Below are 10,097 nucleotides of genomic sequence, written 5' to 3'. Positions count from 1 at the left end.
CCCCCCCTCCTCCCCTCCCACTATTCTCCCCCAGGGGGGGGGCGCAGCACCAGCGCCGGAAACGTCCTCGGGAAAGAAAGTTTTTCCTTTCTTTTCGAGCAGCCCGGGGAGGGGACTGACGGAGGCCGTTTTTCCAACAGAAGCCTTTTTTGAAAAAAACCCTGGGGTTCTAAAGGGGAAACCCCTTTCCGGGAATTTTGAGCCCAAAAGTGCCCCCCGGTGGCTGGCGGCAGAATTGTCGTTCTTTTTTGGTCCTGGGGAGGGTTTTGGGGGAGGAGGAGGGGGAGGTTTTTGAGAAGCCGCCCTGGGAGGGACCTGGACAGGCAGGATGGGCAGCAAGGGGGGACCGTGGGGGGGGGGGGGTCTGGGGGGGCTGGTCTGGCGGCACCAGGACACGGTAAGAAAGGATGGAGGGTCAGGCGGATCCCAGCAAAATGCAGAGAAGGTGGGCCTGCAAGACGGATGCTCATGAACCAGGCATAGATGGGACAGTGACAGGTGTGAACGCTGGACCGAACTTGAGAGGCGGGGCGAGGTCCCATGGTGCCCAGGCCCTTCAGCCAATGACCTGGAAGCTTGGGCAGACACAGGGGCCTCCTGCGCCGGCCCTGTTCGCCACAACCTTGCAACACGTGGCGCTACATTTGAAGGGCTGTATAGAAGTGTATGGGGAAAGCAAGGGTTGCTCTGACAACAGATTGCGGAATCTCAGAGGGAAGGTGGGGGTGGGAAGAGAGCAACCTAAGACCTCGCGTGCATATATGCATGACCCATGGACACAGACAGTGTGGTGAAGGCCTGGGGCGGGGGGGGGGGAGGGCAGGCTGGAAGGTGTCAATGGGGAGGAAAGGAGGACATAGGTAATACTTTCACAATAAAGATTTAATTTTTAAAAAAGAATTGCTGTGTTGTATGAAAGGAGAGAAGGTTAGCACTCCCCTTGACAAAAAGAATTGCTTCTGACCCCTGGAGGAGGGACTGAGATTCATATTGGAGAGCGTGACGTTGAGAAGGGGCACATTCTGTGAGTCACAGCGACGCAGAGGCAACAGCAAGTGCGGGCAGCTGCTTCTCCCTCCACTGGGGAGAGGGCGGGGCGAGGGCTGGGCAGCCCGGCCTCCTCCAACATGTCCTTCCTCGGGGGCTCGGAGTCGCTCTTCCAACCACAGGACATGCTTGCCCCGCTACACGCCCCTAACTCTCAAAGCAGCTTGTTTCTTTTTTTAATAATTCTTTATTGTTGAAAGTATTACGTATATCTCCTTTTTCCTCCCAAAGCCCCCCTTCAGGCCCCTTCCCTCACCCCCAAAGCCCCCCAAACCCCACACTCCGACACCCTCACCCCACACCCACCCAGCCACACCCATACCCCCCGCCTTCAGCACCTACTGTCTGTGCCCATGGGCCATGCATATGTGCACACAAAGTCTTTGGTTGATTATCTCCCACCCACCCACCCTCCCCTGCCTTCCCTCTGAGATCCCACACTCTGTCCCAGGCTTCCATGTCTCTGGATCCACTCTGTTCATCAGTTTGTTTTGTTCATTAGATTCCACATATGAGTGCGATCATGTGGTACTTGTCTTTCTCTGGCTGACCTATTTCGCTTAGCATGATGCTCTCCAGGTCCCTCCATGCTGTTTCAAAGGGTAAGAGATCCTTCTTTTTCACTGCTGCATAGTATTCCATGATGTAAATGTACCACAGCTTTTTTATCCACTTGTCTACTGGTGGGCACGTGGGCTGTTTCCAGATCTTAGCTGTTGTAAACTGTGCTGCTATGAACGTAAGGGTGTGTACATTCTTTCTGATGGGTGCTTCGGGCTTCTTAGGATGCATTTCTAGAAGTGGGTTCACTGGGTCGCATGGCAGTTCCATATTTAATTTTTTGAGGAAATCTATACTATTGCACAGTGGCTGCACCAGTCTGCATTCCCACCAGCAGTGCACGAGGGTTCCTTTTTCTCCGCATCCTCGCCAGCACTTGTCATTTGTTGATTTATTGATGATAGCCATTCTGACAGGTGTGAGATGGTACCTCATTATCATTTTGACTTGCATCTCTCGGATAATTAGTGACTTTGAGCATTTTTATATGTCTCTGGGCCTTCTTTGGAGAAGAAGTATGTCCACCTTGGAGAAATGTCTATTTAGGTCCTTTGCTCATTTTTTAACTGGATTGTTTACCTTCCTTCTGTTGAGTTGTATGAGTTCCTTATATAGTTGGATATAAACCTTTATCAGCTGTATCATTGCCAAACATGTCCTCCCTACAGTGGGCTCCCTGTTCGTTTGGCTGCTGGTTTCTTTTGCTGTGCTGAGCTTTTTATTTTGATTGAGTCCCATGTGTTTATTTCCTCCTTGGTTTCCTTTGCCCGAGGATCTGTGTCTGTGAACATGTTGCTAGGAGAGATGTCTGAGATTTTGCCGGCAGCTTCTTTCTTAATCGGAAGAGGCTCAGCATTGAGAAACCATTTCATTTAGATCCAGAAAAGGGGGTGTGAGTGTGAGTCCTGGGGCCTCCTGATTCTCTAAGTTTAGTAAACTCCCTTAAACATTCTGAACCCCATTTCCCAGTGGACTTTAAAATGGTAATAACAGCCCGGCTGGTGTGGCTCAATGGTTGATCATCAACCTATGAAGCAGGAGGTCGCTGTTCGATTCCCCATCAGGGCACATGCCCAGGTTTCAGGTTCCATGCCCAGTAGGGGGTGTGCAGGAGGCAGCCAATCAATGATCTTCTCTCATCATTGATGTTTCTATCTCTCGCTCCCTCTCCCTTCTTCTCTGAAATCAAGAAAAATATATTTAAAAAAAATAATAATAACACCCCATAGAGTGACTGTTAAAACGAACGGTATAAGCAAGTTTAAAGTGCAACTCAAGTTCAGAGAGGTTAAGTACTTTTTTAAATGTCACATGGCTAGTAAATTGCAGAGAATTATTGTGAAATCTGAGCAACCTGACTTCAAAACCCATATTCCAAGTACTAAGTGGAATAGTCTTTGGTTGTTCCAATGATTTTCTCCGAATGACAATCGGATTTACCCTTCCAAAGCGTTGTGTAAATTGTGTCAATGGCTCCTTTTGCTTAGACTTTAAACCTCAACGTGTACACCTGGAACTTGTTCATCAGGCATCCGAGGCCCAGGATGCTTTGCTCACAGCCTACCATTTCCATCTCGTTTTCTTTCACAAACACCGTGTCCCGGGTGCACACTGGACTCACGTTTCCCCGCACACCCCCTATGATTCCCTATGATTCCCGTGCCCTTGGCTGAGGGAACAAACTGCCCCTTGTCGGCAAAAGGCGAGTGAACCTCAACAGCTGCTGCAAGGAAAGAAGTGGAGGACGCTGGTGAACTGGCCCCCTCTAGGTGCGCCCAATACTGGGAGAGAAATGGGTGGCCCTTAATCCCAAGGTAGCCCAGCCAACGTGGCTGGGTAGTTGAGTGTCAACCGATGAACCAGGAGGTCACGGTCAGGGCACATGCCTGGGTGGCGGCTTGCTCCCCAGTGGGGAGCGTGCAGGAGGCAGCCGATCAATGTGAGCATCTTTGATGTTTCTCTCTCCCCCTCTCCCTTCCTCTCTGAAATCAACAAAAATATATTTTAAAATATTCCAAAAGTAACAGGGAGAAAAGAGGTGTAGTTTTCAAAACCCCATTGCATTGTGAGCCTGACACGGTTTATTCATTCATTTAATAAATATTTGCTGCCCTAGCTGGTTTGGCTCAGTGGATAGAGCGTCAGCCTGCGGACTGAAGAGTCCCAGGTCCAATTCCGGCAAGGGCACATGCCTGGGTTGCAGGCTTGATCCTCAGTAGGGGACATGCAGGAGGCCGCCAGTCAATGATTATCTCTCATCATTGATGTTTCTATCTCTCTTTCCCTCTCCCTTCCTCTCTGAAATCAATAAAGATATATTTAAAATATAAATAAAATAAATAAATAAATATTTCCTGAGGGCTTGCTCTGGGGTTGGCATTGGACTAGGCCAAGGAAACAATTGTGAAAAGTTGATGTTTCTGCCTTCAGTTTGGCGAGGGGACAGACAGTCATACAGGCCAATCAGTTTCTTAAAAATAAACACATGGGAGGTTGGCACAGAGTTAAGTTTTGTTGAGTGAAGGAATTAATGAATGGGTAAAGCTACTATACTTAAATGTTCCTTTTAAGCATTTAAGTGTAACAAACAAAACCTGTTTTTAACAAACAAACCCTTTCCAAATATATATTGTAAGTCTATCTAAACCTATAGATATGGCAAATGATAACTTCTCAAAATGCCAATAAAAGTCTTAATAAAATTCTTATTCTTTCAACTTGAAATTCTAAGTTTAAATCAATACTCAAAAATTTCAAATCGGAATCATAAGCTTCATCATTTTCTTTAATAGGCTATCTTTTCTTAAAATGTGTCAAATAATTTAAATGAACATTATAGACTTTCTTAACCCAAAATAATAATATAGATGTGATGTAATTCTCATAGCTTAGCTTCAATGGAATATTTTGTGGGTTATAAGACAATCACTTAAAAAGCCATTCTATTTCCCGCGTCTGGGGATTGCAGTGGCATATTGATTGGAGGGTGTTTGGCTGGATTTCAGGGTCCCCTTCTCACCCCCAACCCTTTCCTTTCTGGCCCCTGAGCTGTAAGGACACATGCCCGGGGTGGTAGCAGCCATTATCTCATCATGTATATGGTGTGAGTACAGGAGATGATGAAACCAGCATTTAACAAAATTCATAGACCAGCAGAGGGCAGAGGTGGAGAGTAAGACTCCTGGTATTGCTTAAGTCTGTGGATACTGCCGTGTTTTAATTAAGACCCACCCTGGCTCATCCTAACTGCATGAGCCCACCCATTTCTTGTTTGGCTAAGTTTCAGTTGGCTTTTCATCACTCTTAACCAAAAGAATCCTCATGTATTTATTATGCTGCATAAACCATTATTACTCTCCAATATTATCCCAGCTCTAAAGAAATTTTTTTACTCCAATAGCCTTGAAAGTGCTCGAGGAATGAAGGGAGATGGGGAGATTCTAACATGCACCAAAGTGGTGGGGAGTGGGCATCAGTCTTGAAAGGTGAAATGAGGGGCTGATGGAGAATTCGGCAAACTGATGGATGCGGAGCAAGTAGTGGCCATGAAAACGCAAATGCCCTGGCGTCCTCTGAACTCGGGAGGACAACAGACTTCCATGGTTTCTTTGTGGACTGGAAAAGTCAAGTCACTTTGTCCTGTTATGAAAGCATAACAGAAGGCTTACTGGTAGATCTCTGGGTGACATTTCCTTGCTTTCTACCAAGATAGTAGTTTTTCAGCTCCTGGGAGTATCATGATTTACTATGATACAAATAGTTAGCTGTAGTAAAGGCAGGAAAATAACGGGAGGTTGAGCTTCCGGCAGGCCTGAGGACTAGCTCATCCCCAGAGGAGGGAGCCTGGCATCCAGAAAAGACAGCGCCACAGCACCTGTTATTTCTGTTTGACTTGCATTCATGTCCCCTGGCAGTAGTGCCTCCATATCTTCTGGAGGACAATTCTTTACCCTCATCTAATCCATATATTGGGGCTGCCTCACCCCTAGCTCCTGCAGTGCCTTGTCAGGAGAGTTGGGCAGGCTTGTAGCCAGAACAACTGATTCGGGAACCTTGTCCTAAGGATGGGGGTGGGTGGGTGGTCAGAGCGTATCTGAAAATGAAGACAACACCAAGGAAGGCATGGATGGGTCAAAAAAACAAAAACAAAAAACAGGAGAAAATTTTCTGGAAACATTTTTTAAGACTCTGACTCTAGCCATGCCTGAGTTCAGAGATCTTGTGGACTTTTCAGGAGCAGGTGCCATGGAACCAGTCCCTCCCACCCCCACCTTTTATTCTTTTTCTTTTTTTTTAAGCTTCGTTTACTTTGAGTTGGATTTTCTTAGGGATGTCATTACACGCGGCTTCCCCACTAGCGGGTGTAGCTCCCTCCCTCGTTTGTTCAGAGCTAATGCTGGCAGACAGGCATTGGCTGCCACCTGCTGGGATAGTGCAGGGTCCCAGCCACAGAGTGCACATTCCTGAGAGTACCCGGGTCTCAGGACTGAGACGACAGCAGTCAGATAACCAAGGCCTGGCTACAGGGATAGGAACTGGAGGGGACTGAAGTGTCAGGTGAAGACTTGACCTCAAGAACCATGAAACCTCCTTAGTCTTAAAAAGAAAAAAGGTCGCCGGAACCGGTTTGGCTCAGTGGATAGAGCGTTGGCCTGCGGACTGAAAGGTCCCAGGTTTGATTCCGGTCAGGGGCATGTACCTGGGTTGCAGGCACATCCCCAGTGGGAGATGTGCAGGAGGCAGCTGATCGATGTTTCTCTCTCATCGATGTTTCTATCTCTCTCCCTTCCTCTCTGTAAAAAATCAATAAAATATATTTTTAAAAAGAAAAAAGGTAAAGGCAGGAATGACAAATAGGTTTTGTCCATAGCAAATCTGATTGCCACGGCAGGCCTGGGTTTCTATGTTAAGAAAGATTTGAGGCCACATCCAGCACAGCAGAGTGCATACTATCATTGATTACTGGTATCCGGTATGGGATGGGTAGAAGCAGGAGGATGGGATATGATCGATACTGCCCATCTGTGGGTTTCTCAGTAGGACTACTGCTGGCATTTCAGTGGTTCAGTCTTCACTGGGGGGCACTGTCCAGTTCATTTCAGGGCCTTAGTCCACTGGATGCTAGGACTACCACTCCAGTCACTGTGCTGAGCAAAAATCAAGTCCCCGCATACGTTGGGTGCCTCTTATGAGAACAGCACTGCTCTATTTGAAAATCATTAAGTTTGACCAAGAGTGGCTTGACTTGGATTGAATTACCTGAGGATTGAGCTAGAGCTCCTAAAATTCTTTAAGACTAAAGGGGAAAATAATTGGGATTTTTAAATTTGTTTTTTAGAGCCAGAGTCCAGACTGAGCTTGCCCTCCGAAAGGAGTAGGGATTGGGAAAGTGAAGACTTTCCAGCAATAGGAAGAAGATGCCTATGGGGCCAGGGAATCAGGAAGAACCTTAAGCAGGGAACAGTAGCCAAGGCTAGAGTTGAAGTTGGTAAAGAAGCATCACTCATAGTAGTGTAGACGGGGAGGTTGGTATTGTGTAGGTGGGATACTGTTCATGTTTTCCCTGTGTTCAGACATGCTCTTGGAGCGGCATGACCTTTGCTTACAGAGTGGCTTTTTCAGATGTTCACGTTCTTTGCAATGATGTTAAGCAGGAGAACATCCAGGCCCAGCTGTGAGCGGGAGACCAACCTGTAGCAATGTCAAGGTCAGCTCCTGTGGGTCATGGATTTTCTCTTTCTCCCACTTTATCATTGGTTTAATAATCGTTCGTTTTCTTGATCCCTCACTGGACTGTAAACTGCCCAAGGGCCTGGACCTGTTTTGATTACCACTGAAGACCCAGAGTCCAGCTAAGTCTCCCAGCCTCATGACAACTTAAAGACTAGTTACTGAATAAATGAATGAATGGTCCAATTAGCCTATCAGACCGAGTGGCTGGAAGTTAGGAGTCACTTCCTATTCAGCTCTGTATTTCTAGAAACAAACAGTTCGGGTGCAGCTCATTAAATATATCTTGAATTAAAGAGGAGCTTTCCATAAGGTAAGATTTATTGATTTTTAAAAATAAGGTAACATGAATTCCACTTTTTGAAGGAAAGACAATGCTCAACTCAAAAGGGTTCGCTCATGACAAACGAAGAAAACTCACAGCAGAATCAAGGGTTTTCGTCATTTTCCGTTGTGTTGAATTTGAAGAGTGAAGCTCAGAGCTCTGAAAGCTTAAAATTGCTTTTTATACCCATCATCAATTCACTGCCCCGCCCCAAATCTATTTATTTATTCATTCATTCATTCATTCATTCATTCATTCATTCATTTATTTCAACAAGTATTTATGCTGCCTACTTGATGCCAGACGCTGTGTGAAGTGCTAGGACTAAGTCACAAACCTGCCTGCTGACGTCATGGGACTTACGTTCAGTGATGGGCCAAAAATAATGAAACGGGAAATAAAATATCTGGGAGTTATAAGACTCCCGAAGGAAACAACAGCATATTACCACGGGAAATATCAGCGGTGAGTCTATTTTTGGTGGACGGTCAGTGAAGGCATCTATAGGGGAGAAATATTTAGGCTGAACCCTAACGATGAGGAACTAGACCTGTGGACAGCATGGAGGAGACATTCTTGGGGGGCAGGCCCGTTTGCCCCAAGGTCCTGAAGCAGGAGAGGACTTCGTGCGTCTGAAAATATTAGGAAAGAAGAGGAGTGTGGTTGGAGCATAGTTAGCAAACGAGGCAGTAAATAGAACCTCACGTTTGTAGATCAGAACCTGAGGTTTGCAGGAAGTTTGAGACTTTCCCATATCCCTGAAGCTCAGGGGCAGGTAGGGTTCACCCCCAGATCTTCTGGCTGAGACTGGATGCTTTCATCTTATCCTGAAAAGGGTGACTTTTCTGACAGCTATGATTTTCAAGCATTTTAGGAACAAAACTCTTTTTCAAATAAAATCTCATATTAAAACCTAATGTTCAAAACAGTAAAGGGGGGCTTCTCTGCTGGAGTTGGAGGAGGGGACCCAGAATCTCAATTGTTTAGTCCTGCTACCCTCCCCCACCTCGGGCTCAGCCAGTGGAACTGAAACCCCAAAGACATTGTTTTTAGTTTTCAGAATCACGTCTCCAAAACATGTGGGAGTGCCATCAGTCACCTGCACAATATTTCCTCAAAAGTGGGTTCTGTTTAGGGCTTGCTGTTTCCACGTACATGATTGCTTTGTCTCCAAAACAGAGCTAACCTTAAGGAACCAGGCACAGTTTGATGGGTCAAGAGCTAGAGACCCCATTGCATTCAGCGTCCAGGGGCACACTTAGCTGGTGATATCATCACTGCCCTGCCATGGCTCAAGACAAGGCACCGTTTGTGCTTCTCAGCATGTCAAATATTAGGATGTTATTTTTTAATATATTTTATTGTTTTTTTACAGAGAGGAAGGGAGAGGGATAGAGAGTTAGAAACATCAATAAGAGAGAAACATTGATCAGCTGCCTCCTGCACACCCCCTACTGGGGATATGCCCGCAACCAAGGTACATGCCCTTCCTTGACTGGAATCGAAACTGGGTCCCTTCAGTCCACAGACCATCGCTCTATCCACCGAGCCAAACCAGCTAGGGCAGGAAGTAAGTTATTTTGAATCAACTTTTTTTCAATTAAATCTTTATTGTTCAGATATTACATTTGTTCCTCTTTTTTCCCACCATACTCCCTTCCACCCAGTTCCCACCCACCTTCCGCCCTCACTCCCCACCCACTGTCCTCTTTCATAGGTGCGCAAATTTTTGTCCAGTCTCTTTCCCGCATCCCCCACACCACTTTCCCCCACAAGAATATCCAGTCCATTCCCTTTCTATGCCCCTGATTCTATTATAATCACCAGTTCATTCTGTTCATCAGATTATTTATTCAGTTGATTTTTAGATTCACTTGTTCATAGATGTGTATTTGTTGTTCATAATTTGTATCTTTACCTTTTTCTTCTTCTTCCTCTTCTTAAAGGATACCTTTCAGCACTTCATATAATACTGGTTTGGTGGTGATGAACTCCTTTAGCTTTTTCTTATCTGTGAAGCTCTTTATCTGACCTTCAATTCTGAATGATAGCTTTGCTGGATAAAGTAATCTTGGTTGTAGGTTCTTGGCATTCATCACTTTGAATATTTCTTGCCACTCCCTTCTGGCCTGCATAGTTTCTGTTGAGAAATCAGCTGACATTCTTATGGGTACTCCCTTGTAGGTAACTGACTTTCTTTCTCTTGCTACTTTTAGGATACTCTCTTTGTCTTTTTCTCTTGGCATTTTAATTATGATGTGTCTTGGTGTGGTCCTCTTTGGATTCCTTTTGTTTGGGGTTCTATGCGCTTCCTGGACTTGGAAGTCTATTTCTTTCACCCGGTAGGGAAAGTTTTCTGTCATTATTTCTTCAAATAGGTTTTCAATCATCTCGCTCTCTCTCTTCTTCTGGCACCCCTATAATTCGGATGTTG

The 10,097-nt window shown here is 45.8% G+C and overlaps 1 pseudogene; it reads left to right on the top strand.

Annotated features, from left to right (window-relative positions):
- Window positions 1–905: 905 nt before the first annotated feature.
- LOC111828472 lies at window positions 906–961 on the top strand (annotated as a pseudogene).
- Window positions 962–10,097: the final 9,136 nt, after the last annotated feature.

Source organism: Myotis lucifugus, unplaced genomic scaffold (genome assembly GCF_000147115.1).
Source record: "Myotis lucifugus unplaced genomic scaffold, Myoluc2.0 scaffold_374, whole genome shotgun sequence".
NCBI classification, from domain to species: Eukaryota; Metazoa; Chordata; class Mammalia; order Chiroptera; family Vespertilionidae; genus Myotis; species Myotis lucifugus.
Note: the sequence above shows the minus strand (reverse complement) of the source record. Positions and strands in the feature narration are given on the sequence as shown.